Here is an 11,451-nt window from a genome sequence, read left to right as displayed (position 1 = left end):
ACCGCCGCTGCAGTGCAGACCTCTGGGGCAGATGTAAATGTGCAGCTCCGAATAGTACAACTCCCCACGGGAAGAGTAGGGCCCCAGGGTAGTGTATGATGGATGATGGAGGAGATGATTCCAACCGCATTAGCCAGGAAACGGAGGCCTCTTAAACAGTTCAGGGTCTTTATTAGAACAGGTAAAACGACCCAGAAACAGGCCCGGCTAGGAGGGGGCCTGGATGTCTGAGAGCAAGTGGGAAGCTGGCCCTGGTCAGAGTGAGGGTGTCGGCCTACCGTGCTCTCTGTGCTCCTTCTGGCTATTTCCCTTCTGGTAATGTAACAGCCCACATTTCTGAGCTCACCGTGTCCTCTCGCCCTTATGGCTTGCAACTTGGGTCCCTTGCTACTCCCGGCCTGGTACGGCTCTGCTGGTCCCTTCTGCTGTGGCGGAGCCTCCGGGCTTCTTAGGCCAAGGAACATACAGTCCCCTGCGGACTGGTTATCTGCTGTAGGATGTGGAATCCTCACAGCCTCAGACACCAAAGTCTGGAAGATTAGTTTCTTTATCTGCCAGGACAGACTCACTTCGCCTTTTGTCGCTGGCTCATGGCTCTCCTACTGCCACACGTCCTCTTAGGCTGCAACACAACTGTCTGTCCCTGCTCTGGGACACCTCTCAATCCAGAGACAGGTTGTCCAGTTCTCTCTAACCCTGCCCCCAGTTCCAGCTTTTATAGGGGCAGCCTGCTCCCCCTACTGGCCTGTGACAGGAGGTATTGCATGCTAATGGCCCTTGACTAGAGGACCTCCCCCTTGCTCTCAGACACAGCTTTATTATACATTTGTGTTATCCAGGCCAGGGTGACACATTCCCCCCTAGTAAAATTTTGTACTCCGGGACTAAACAATAAACAAAGATCATATGCATGACCATAAAACATTATCAGGCAAGTGACGCACAGATTGAGTTCTTAAGGTCACAGTGTGGTCTGTGACCGGGTGTCCATTTTCACCAACACAACGGGGAGCCTTAACCAGGTGGGGGTCTGTCCTAGCCCCAAGTCCTTTACAGTCTTAGTTCATTCCTTGGTCAGGCTCCGAACGCAGTCCATACAAAGTCCCGGTTATTAAAAGTCCATAACCTTTGAGTCCGTACGGTAACTGTAAGAAACTGAAATACACAATTACTAATCATGCATGTAAATTTGCAAACATTTCAACACTTGGCAACAGGGTTATTTACAGTTTTAGTGCACCCTATATTCTCCAGCGAGCGGGTATCTGCCCCTTTGTGCTTCTGGTTGACCTGCGTAACCCACTGTCTGGTGGTGGACCAACCTGGTTTTCTTCACTAGCGTTAGGGGTAGAGCTACCAGCTTGGTGTACAGGTAGGGCAGGCAGCTGTCTACGGGTCCTTTGGCTCATCGCAGGCATGGCAGGCTCACTGTCAGCAGAGGGTTGATTCTCCTGGGCTGCTGGTACAGGCTCTTCTGCCTCTGGAACTGCTTGCTCTTCTTCACCTTCCGGCTCTGGTGTAGGTTGTTGCTGAGCCGGTTGCAGGAAATGCAGGACGGGTACCACTATGGCATCGTTTATTCGAGTCCAGGACTGAGGGAACTCTCAGAGAACGGTGCTGATCATTTCTTCCTTGTCCTCTGCGGGTTCAAGGTCACTTTGATCCTCTTCTGCACTACGGAGTTGTTCGGGGCACCTTTTTAGGTGGTCTCTGGAGACGGTACTAGTGGTTTCTCCTCCATCCTTGGTGATCACGCACACCTTCGAGTTGTCATGATCAGACTGCAGTACGGTGTAGGGTTCCCTTTCCCACTGGTCGTCCATCTTATGTAGCCTTCTCTTTCGCTTCAGGACCTGCTCACCAGGTTCTAGGGGACCAGCAGGGGCGTGTTGGTTGAAGAGTCTTTCTTGCCTTTCTCTCACCTGGGCCAGGCTCTTCTCCACACTCTCCTGTACATTCTTGTACTGCAGTCGCCTCTCCGAATCCCAGTCCGCATCCAGGGAGGTGTCCTCAGGTGTTAGGACTCCCATCTCCAGATCTAGGGGCAGCTTACCTGGTCTGGCTCGCATCAGGTAAGCCGGGGTGCAGTTTGTAGCGTTCACCGGGATATGGTTGTATAAGTCTATCAGGTCCGGCAGTTTTTCTGGCCACAGGCTGCATTCCTCCAGGGGCAACGTCTTCAGGAGATCAATGACTATATTGTTCATTTAATCACACATCCCATTGGTTTGTGGGCGGTAAGGCGTTGTCCGAATCTTCTTACAGCCATAGAGGTTGCAGAACTCTTGCAAGATTTCAGCTCCGAACGCTGGACCCTGGTCCGTCAGGACCTGTTCCGGATACCCGTGTGGACGGCAGAAGTATTGCTGGAAGGCTCTGGCCGCCGTTTGGGCTGTCAAGTCTTTTACCGGGACCACCACTAGAAAACGGGAATAGTGGTCCACGATTGTCAGGGCGTAGATGTATCCTGACCGGCTTGGAGCCAATTTGACGTGGTCCAGAGCTACCAGCTCAAGAGGCTGCTGGGTGACGATGGGCTTCAAGGGTGTCTTCTGGCTGGTGCGGTCTTTTCTCCTTAAGTTACAAGGGCCACAGTCCCTGCACCACTTCTCTACAGCCCCTCTCATGCCGACCCAAAAGAGCCGTCCTCTTAGCAGGAACTCCAGTTTCTTCCAACCGAAGTGCCCCGCTCTGTCATGGTAAGCCCGCAGGACCATAGCTGCATCCCGCCTTGGGACCACGACTTGCCAGGTCAGCTCTTGTGTCCGGTGGTTGACAAGTCTTCTGTACAGCTTGCCTTCATAGAGGAACAGCTTGCTCTTCTCTTTCCATAGCTGCTTGGCTTCCTCTGGAGCATCCGGATCTAAGCGGGCATCTTCCTGGGTCAGCAGATCTTTCACCAGGCGGATTGCAGGGTCACTATCTTGGGTCTCGGCCCAGCTGTGGTGAGGTAGGGGATTGATCATAACGGTTGTTAAATCTTCCTCCTTCACGCGGTGGGAGTATTGAGCGGCCCCATACCGGTGAAACGCGGGGAGTTCTACCTCCTCCAGCTCTTCTGGGTCTTCGTCACCTTCAGGTAAGTGAGGCATTCTCGATAGGGCATCAGCGTTGGCATTGGTTTTGCCTGCCCGGTACTTGATCACGAAGTCATAATTGGAGAGACGGGCCATCCACCGCTGTTCCAGGGCACCAAGTCTTGCACTGTCTAGGTGTGTTAACGGGTTGTTGTCCGTGTACACAGTGAACTTTGCGGAGGTCAGGTAATGCTTGAAGCGTTCCGTTAGGGCCCACACCACCGCCAAGAATTCTAGCTTGAAGGAGCTGTAATTCTCCGGGTTCCTCTCGGTGGGCCTCAGCTTCCGACTGGCGTACGCGATCACTCTTTCTCTGCCCTGTTGGTTTTGTGACAGTACGGCTCCCAGTCCCACATTACTGGCGTCTGTGTGGAGAATAAAAGGCTGGCCATAATCAGGGTAGGCCAGGATCTCATCCCCTGTGAGGGCCATCTTCAACTGACGGAAGGACTCCTCTTCCGGTTTATCCCACTTGAAGGGTGGCTTTTGGCTTCTGGACTTAGACTGTCCTATCAGGAAGTCCTGCATAGGAGCTGCCATCTTAGTGAACCCGGGGATGAACCTTCGGTAGTAGCCTACCAACCAGAGGAATTGCCTCACTTCCTTGATGTTCGAAGGGCTTGGCCAGCTCTTGATTGCCGTGACCTTCTCAGGGTCGGGGGCTACTCCTTCCGCACTTACCACGTGCCCTAGGTACTGGACCTTCGGTTTCAACAGGTGACACTTTGATGGTTTCACCTTCAGGCCATAGCCTGCCAGGGCTTCGAACACCTCGGCCAGGTGCTTTAGATGGTGCTCGTAAGTCTTCGAATAGACGATCACGTCGTCCAGGTAAAGGAGGACAGTCTCGAAGTTTCGGTGCCCTAGACAGCATTCCATCAGCCTCTGGAAGGTCCCTGGTGCGTTCCAGAGCCCGAAGGGCATACAGTTGAACTCGCTCAGTCCCATCGGGGTGGTGAAGGCGGTCTTCTCCTTGTCAGCCTCTGCCACAGGAACCTGCCAGTACCCGCTAGTAAGGTCCAAAGTAGAAAAGAAGTTAGCTGATTTTAGTGCGGCTAAAGACTCTTCTATTCTAGGCAGCGGATATGCGTCTTTGTGGGTGATACGGTTGATTTGTCTATAGTCCACGCACATTCTCATGGTGCCGTCTTTCTTTTTTACCAGAACCAGGGGGGCTGCCCAGGGGCTACAGCTATCTCTAATGTCCCCAGCTTCTTTCATTTCCCGCAGCATACCTTTGGCGTTCTGATAATGTGCAGGGGGTACAGGCCTGTGTCTCTCTTTTATTGGTGGGTGGCTCCCTGTGGGGATGTGGTGTTCTATCCCTTTTACTCTGCCGAAGTCTAGCGGGTGCTTACTAAAGGCTCTCTCGTACTCCTGTACCACCCGGTAGACTCCTTGTTTTTGGTGCAGGGGAGTGGAGTCAGCACCCACATGGAGTTTCTGGCACCAGTCCTCCTTTTGTTTCTGGGAGCCATTACTCTCCGCCTGTGGAGAGGGAGGCAAAGGTTCCACGGCCCTGATAGCTTTGTGCTCAACAGCAAACAGTTTGGCAAGTGTAGCGTACCTGGGTAAGTGTACCTCCCTCTCCCCAATGTTGAGAATGTGAACGGGCACCCTCCCATGACGGACATCAACCACCCCCCAGGCTGTCAAAATGGTGGGCCTGCTGTCTGAGTACACGGGTTCTACCATGGCTTGGTAGTCTCTACCTCTCAACCCGATTGCAGTCCGACACCAGATCATCATTTCACTTTTGGGAGGCATGGAAATGGGGAATGGGTCACTCAGTCTTACGCTACCGATCTCACCACCAGACAGTTCTACCTGCTGCCGTCTCATCAGGGCTTTTATCTCCTTGTTGAGGACTCTCTGTTGGCTGGAACTAGCATTCACTGCCACCTGTTGTAGAATTACAATTACCTCTGAAAGACAATTTTCAATCACGTTAGTACCCACAGTTATTTTAGGGTGACTTTCACGACGGTCAATGTCCACAATAATCACTCCCTGTGCCGGTAGTTCAACTTTACCAATTTTAATGGTCATTTCCTTGAACCCCATCTGCGGCACGGGCAAGCCATTACTGGCGATGATGCTCAAGTCACTGTCTGGGTACCGTGTTATATCAGCATCAGTCCAATACTGCTTAAAAAGTACATAAGGGATAGTAGTTACTTGCGACCCGGTATCCAGCAAGGCGCTCATGGGGATACCGTTCAGCACCACGGGTAAAACCGGGCGCCCCCCCCAACGTACTTATCACGCCAATTATAAGGGCCTGGTGATCTTATGCCTGGGGGTTGGCTCTCTGCCCCAGGTTGGACCCGTTTAAATTACAGTACCTGGAAATGTGTCCGGGCTGGTTGCATCGACGGCAAATGGGCTGTCCATCCTCTGCGTAGCGATCTGTGGGCCTCCCTCGGAACGACGGGGTCCTCCTCTGTCGACGCCACGGGACATTCTCCGGACTTGAAGCCAACTCGATGGGTCTTGACGGGTCCACTTGTAACGCCTGGACGGTCCTGGTCAATGCCGCAACGCTCCTGGTCAGCTCCTGGACTTGGTGATGCAGATCTTTCGACGGGGCTTGGTTCAGGGCCTGTGCATCGTCCCCCACAGAGGAGGGCGCCGCCTTCTGGTGGTAGGTGAGAGCAGGGCGCCGGGGGTTTATAGCGCCACTTGTTGCGGGTTCACGGAGCACCCTTATGGCCCTGTCCTTGAATTGGGCAAAGGTCAGATCAGGGTTCTGAAAGAACATGAGGCGCAGCTGGGTCCTGTGGGCGCTAGACAGCAGACCTTCTATGAACTGTTCTGTTAGTAGCTTATCCGTATCCTGCACGCTGCCAGGGTCAGCTTGTTTGATCGCTCTCAAGGCTTCCTGCAAATTTAGGGCATAGTCTCTGATGCTGTCCTGTGCCCGCTGCTTACATCCGTAGAACCGCATTTTAATTTCAGCGGAGGTACGTGTATCAAAGGTACCCCGCAGCCGGGCCAGAATGTCCTTTACGGTCCTTTTCTCCTCAGCGGGCCATTACTTTACCTCCCGCTGGGCTGTGCCAGTTAACTGCCCTGTCAGTATGCTAATCTTCTGTTCCTCTGTCAGGGGGTAAACTTGGAACAAACTGTACAGCCTTTCCTTAAAGTCAGTTAGGGCATGGGGCTCCCCTGAATACTTAGGCAACCAGGCCCTCCATTGACGTAGGGCAGGGAAAATGGCATCACCGCTGCTGCAGCTGTGCTGGTGGTAGTGGGCGCCTCAGTGTCCGACATCTTCCTCCCCCCTAGTTAAGCGTGGTCTACCTTCTGACGATCCTCTTCTGTAGGCCGCGACTCCGCTGGTGCTGCTCCGGACGAGGACCTGCGTCGCGTCCTGATGACGTCAGCGTCGCTCTCTCTCCCTTCCAGGACCTTACGCAGCGTCGGTGCGTGGGGCGGAGATTCGGGTCTCGCGCGGTTTGGACGTCCACGCCCCTCCTCTTCCCGCGCAGCGTCCTGAAGATGGCATCCGTTGGCGGGAAAACGGCTGAAGATGGCGGGAACCAACGGAAGATGGCGGGAGACGGTTGAAAATGGCGGGAAACGGCTCCGGGTGGTGGAAAAACTCTTCTTCAGGTACGTGTACAGTCTTTTTCAGGCACGCAATACCCGTTTGTGGCGGGTTGGTTACAATCCTGCCGACTACGCCAAAGCTGACTCACCCCCTGGGCCGTGGGACACTCGGAGCCGGGCAATAGGGAGACGATGGGGGTAGTGGTGGCAACCCGGTCCGTGGCTTAGGGTGGTCAGGCCAGTGGCAGTCCTTTATAAGTTTTAAGTAATGTCCGACTACGCCACCCGTGGATTGCGGTCAGTGCTAACCGCCGCTGCAGTGCAGACCTCTGGGGCAGATGTAAATGTGCAGCTCCGAATAGTACAACTCCCCACGGGAAGAGTAGGGCCCCAGGGCAGTGTATGATGGATGATGGAGGGGATGATTCCAACCGCGTTAGCCAGGAAACGGAGGCCTCTTAAACAGTTCAGGGTCTTTATTAGAACAGGTAAAACGACCTAGAAACAGGCCCGGCTAGGAGGGGGCCTGGATGTCTGAGAGCAAGTGGGAAGCTGGCCCTGGTCAAGATGAGGGTGTCGGCCTACCGTGCTCTCTGTGCTCCTTCTGGCTATTTCCCTTCTGGTAATGTAACAGCCCACGTTCCTGAGCTCACCGTGTCCTCTCGCCCGTATGGCTTGCAACTTGGGTCCCTTGCTACTCCCGGCCTGGTACGGCTCTGTTGGTCCCTTCTGCTATGGCGGAGCCTCCGGGCTTCTTAGGCCAAGGAACATACAGTCCCCTGCGGACTGGTTATCTGCTGTAGGATGTGGAATCCTCACAGCCTCAGACACCAAAGTCTGGAAGATTAGTTTCTTTATCTGCCAGGACAGACTCACTTCGCCTTTTGTCGCTGGCTCGTGGCTCTCCTACTGCCACACGTCCTCTTAGGCTGCAACACAACTGTCTGTCCCGGCTCTGGGACACCTCTCAATCCAGAGACAGGTTGTCCAGTTCTCTCTAACCCTGCCCCCAGTTCCAGCTTTTATAGGGGCAGCCTGCTCCCCCTACTGGCCTGTGACAGGAGGTATTGCATGCTAATGGCCCTTGACTAGAGGACCTCCCCTTTGCTCTCAGACACAGCTTTATTATACATTTGTGGCATCCAGGCCAGGGTGACACACATTGTGGTCCTGTTCTTGTCACAGTTTGGGCAGCGACCATTATTTCCTCTTCTCTTCTGATCGAGAAGTTCCCTTATCACTCATCTTGTAAAGTGGCACAGAGCGGTAGTCGTGACTGAACGTCTGTCTGATTTCGCTCTGGCACTTTACAGACAATGGGTGTCCCAGTCCCAGTGTGGTCTAGGGTGTGGGGTGCAGCACATTCTCTTGTAGGCCGCAGGCCTCCACTGCCTTCAGGCTTCTTTCCTCAGAAGCCGCCGCACACAATTTAGGGGACACAAAGTTCTTTGTAACAGTCAAACATATACTTGACAGTTCTAGTTCATCAGGTGGGTACAGACAGGATAAGGCACAGCAATTCACATTATCCTCCTTCTTAGCATAACTCCTCTTCAGCCCTGTTGCTAGCTCATCCTGTATTTCTCGTCCACCTCTGCAGTGCACCCGGGACTGGCCTTCAACTTCCATCTATGCAGGTCCCTGTCCATCTTCCTTTGTACTTCAGAGTACACAAAGTATCCGGCAGCTCCTATACCAGACCTTAGGCTCTGGACGTGACTGGAGCGATTGCTCTGGATCCCAGTAATGCCTCCCACTGCCTGGAACAAGTGACACATGCTGCCCCTAGCAGCCCACCGCACCTGAACTTCACCTTCACTATGCACTTCACTAACTCTCACTGAACTCACACTATTCTGACTCCATGACTAAGCTGCAAGCATAGGGCGCTGTGAGACACCGTTTCTAGGCTGTCTCTTTACCGTACTCACACATAGTGATGTCTTCAGATAGTTTAACTCGACTGCAAGAAGCACATTGTTGAAGATTCAGAAGAAGATTTATTTTCTAGCAGAATACTCGATGATGTGCAAATGTACAGCAGGTAAAAAGACTTTTTTAGAAACGGGCTGGAAGCACATAAGCTTCTAACATGGCTGAAAATGGTGAATGAGGAAGAAGAATGGAGAAGAAGGGAGGGGTTACTGACATCACAGCTACATCTGAGAGAGACAGGGAGAGACAAAGGACAAACTTATAAGAAAGGAAAACCTAACTGCATAGCAACAAAACAGCAACTTAATGATAGTGCAATATGGTCTGTAAGATTCCCAAATCATGGGACATGGCGCACACTATCAGGAAATGCCCCTCTTTTTATTAACACTAGTGCCCATCCACTGCACTAGTTCTATCAATAACTATTTCCTATCTCATATACTAAACCTATTATCCTCATCCTATGTGTTATGCAATTCAAAAATTCTATAAACAAATTAGGAAATCCCAGAATTATAATAGAAACCCTAAAATACAAATGTTATTAAATCTCATTAAAAGCGGGACATATATCACCTTAAGTGAAAACAAATTAGTCACACCCCTAACGATAGACCCTTATTCAGACTGCCGGAAGAAGCACTTCTCAATCAGAGGCAGGCCACACCCATTGAGTACTATATACAGTGGGTACGGAAAGTATTCAGACCCCTTTACATTTTTCACTCCTTGTTTCATTGCAGCCATTTGGTAAATTCTAAAAAGTTCATTTTTTTTTCTCACTAAAGTACACTCTGCACCCCATCTTGACTGAAAAAAAACAGAAATGTAGAAATTTTTGCAAATTTATTAAAAAAGGAAAACTGAAATATCACATGGTCATAAGTATTCAGACCCTTTGCTCATATTTAAGTCACATGCTGTCCATTTCCTTGTGATCCTCCTTGAGATGGTTCTACTCTTTCATTGGAGTCCAGCTGTGTTTAATTAAACTGATAGGACTTGATTTGGAAAGGCACACACCTGTCTATATAAGACCTCACAGCTCACAGTGCATGTCAGACCAAATGAGAATCATGAGCTCAAAGGAACTGCCTGTTACGATGTTAGTAGATACCCTGAAGTCCAATGGCGAAAAAAGCAGAGACTGAGACAAGAGTAGTGTGAAAGTCTATTTTAAACTCAAGTGCAAAAGATCACAGCAAACAGTTTATGAAGGTAAGTTCATTCCAAACAACACTTCTTAGAACCTAATCTGTAAGGCACGGCCTTCATTACTATTAGGGTATGTAAACGTTAACGATAGTCCAAGTTTACTTAGGTACAGTAATATGCAAACAGAAATAAGGATAGTAAGCAGACGTAGGCATTCCTCAGTTGATTGTGGACTCACGTAGTGCAGAAGAGAAGACAAACTGGAATATGGATCTGGATATTGAAGAATGCAGGAGGTGCAGCGGAGGAAACAGCGATGTCTTAAACCAGAATGAGGGAAATTATGCCAGAATAGGGACAATATGCCAGAGAGGAGCCCATGATGGGGGAAAATGTTATAGCATGAGGTCTGACCCAATTCCCAACTCCATTTGCTGAAATGCAGCCCCAAACTTACAGGACCCTTCACCGTGGTTATGCATCACTATTGACCACAGACACTCATTATTGTTCTGCTCTCCAGCCCTTCAGTGAACAAACTCCCTACAGTAACAACCACATTTTTCATATTTTGGCTCAACCGCGCACAACTTGCCAATCCCCCCCCCTCCTTCCCCGTTTTCTCTGTTTTAATGCAGTGACTCAGCGTCACTTGGCCTTGTTTTGATGTGGAAGATATGGCTTTTTCACCATAATTCTGCTATGAAGACCACTTCTGGCCAGTCTTCTCTGAACAGTAGATGAGTGAAGCTGAGTCCCACTGGTTGCTGCCAGTTCTGAGCTGATGGCACTGCTGGACATCTTCCGCTTTTGAAGGAAAGTAACCATAATGTGTCATACATCTGCTGCACTAAGTTTCCTTGGCCGACCACTGCATCTATTGACCTCAACCTTGCACATTTTCTTGTGCTTCTTCACTAGTGCTTGAATGACACATCTTGAACCCTCAATCTGCTTTGAAATTTGTGCCTTAGAGACCTTGCTGATGTAGTATAACTTCCTTGTGTATTCTTGCTCAGTCTTGCCATGGTGTATGACCAGACACCTGACTGCATTATTACAAAATCCCTGACTTTGCGCAGGTGTACCTAGAAGAATTGACGCTGTTTTAAAGTGAAAAGTTGGTCACACCAAATATTGATTGGATCTAGATTTTTCGTTTGTTCATTCACTTGTATTTTGTTAATTGATTAAATAGATCATTAACATTTCTATTTTTGAAGCGTTCTTACTTTACAGCATTTTTTCTACACATTTCTAAAAATTATTTTTATGTGTCTTTTATTTGCTCATTAATAATCTGATATACCTTTTGGTATTTTGTGTATAGTTGTTTTTTTGCTGTTGGGGTAAATTGTAGGATATTGATTTCAGAGGGGTTTCCTGATCCTTTGATTGTAGGAATGAGTGGTATATATGTGCTAATAAATTAGGACAAACGTAGGAAATTTAGGAAAAAAATTGGACATATCGGCAGTAATAACATGCTGATTGTGATGTCATGAAGATGACTTGAATTTCCACCATTAAGAGAACAGCATTGCTGGTCATTTATATTAAGTAAATTGGATATTCATTCTTCTTGATTGTGATGTCATGAAGATGACTTGAATTTCAACCAATCAGAGATCAGCATGTTTCAGGTCACCCAGATAGAACAGTCCATGAAACATGAGTCACGGCCACTGTGAGGTCATAATGCTGATTAGAATTTCCACCAATCAGAAAA

General features: G+C 49.9%; 1 protein-coding gene across 1 annotated transcript in view; it reads right to left on the bottom strand.

The window, feature by feature from the left end:
- Positions 1–596: 596 nt before the first annotated feature.
- The window catches only part of LOC141212593 (dynein axonemal heavy chain 12-like), a 22,777-nt gene continuing 11,922 nt past the window's right edge, over positions 597–11,451 (bottom strand). The window contains exon 11 of the mRNA XM_073664963.1: positions 597–1,155. The gene's annotated coding sequence lies outside the window, so the exon portion shown is untranslated. The remainder of the gene's footprint in view (positions 1,156–11,451) is intronic.

The sequence above is a fragment of the Phyllobates terribilis genome, unplaced genomic scaffold, assembly GCF_046119375.1.
Source record: "Phyllobates terribilis strain yellow unplaced genomic scaffold, ASM4611937v1 Scaffold_180__1_contigs__length_3869351, whole genome shotgun sequence".
NCBI classification, from domain to species: Eukaryota; Metazoa; Chordata; class Amphibia; order Anura; family Dendrobatidae; genus Phyllobates; species Phyllobates terribilis.
Note: the sequence above shows the minus strand (reverse complement) of the source record. Positions and strands in the feature narration are given on the sequence as shown.